Here is a 789-nt window from a genome sequence, read left to right on the forward strand (position 1 = left end):
GAGGCCTATTGGTCTCGGTGGTCTCTGCCGTGCTGCCTGCACGGAAGTCTACCTCACGTAGGATTTACCATCATACGTGGAAGGCCTACATCTCTGTGTGAGGAGATGAAATGGCACCCTCGTACATACACGGTGTACAGGATTCGGCTGTTTTTACAGCAGGGAGTGATCAGGCTCTCGCCTTAAGTACGGTTAGGAGTCAGATTTCTGCTCTGGCTGTTTACTTTCAGCGACCCTTGGCGTCGCACTCCTTGGTGCGTACGTTTGGTCAGGGGGTCTGGCATGTGGCCCCTCCGGTGCGCCCTCCACTACCCCCATGGTACTTGAACTTAGTCCTTTCGGTACTTCAGGATGTTCCCTTTTAGGACATTCGGGAGGTTTTTTGTTGACTGTCACAAAAGGTGATTTATTTCTGGTAGCAATTACCTCGATCAGACGGGTGTCTGTCTGAACTGGCGGCCTTGTCTTGCAAGGCTCCCTACTTGGTCATCCATAAGGATGAGGTGGTGCTGCGGCCGCAGCCATCTTTTCTCCCCAAGGTTGTTTCGGCTTTTCACATTAATGTGGACATTGTTCTTCCATCCTTATGTCCTCGGCCAAAATGCCAGGAGGAGGCCACTTTGCATCCTCTGGATGTGGTTCGGGCCCTACGAGTGTCCGGAAGTCGGACTTACTGTTCGTGTCGGTGGCTGGTCCTAAAAGAGGGCCTGGTCGGCCACCATTTCTCGGTAGTTCAGACGGATTGTGCTTCAGGCCTATGCCCTAAAGGGGCGTGCGCCTCCCTTTCAG

The sequence above is a fragment of the Rana temporaria genome, chromosome 4 (genome assembly GCF_905171775.1).
Source record: "Rana temporaria chromosome 4, aRanTem1.1, whole genome shotgun sequence".
In the NCBI taxonomy this organism is placed as follows: Eukaryota; Metazoa; Chordata; class Amphibia; order Anura; family Ranidae; genus Rana; species Rana temporaria.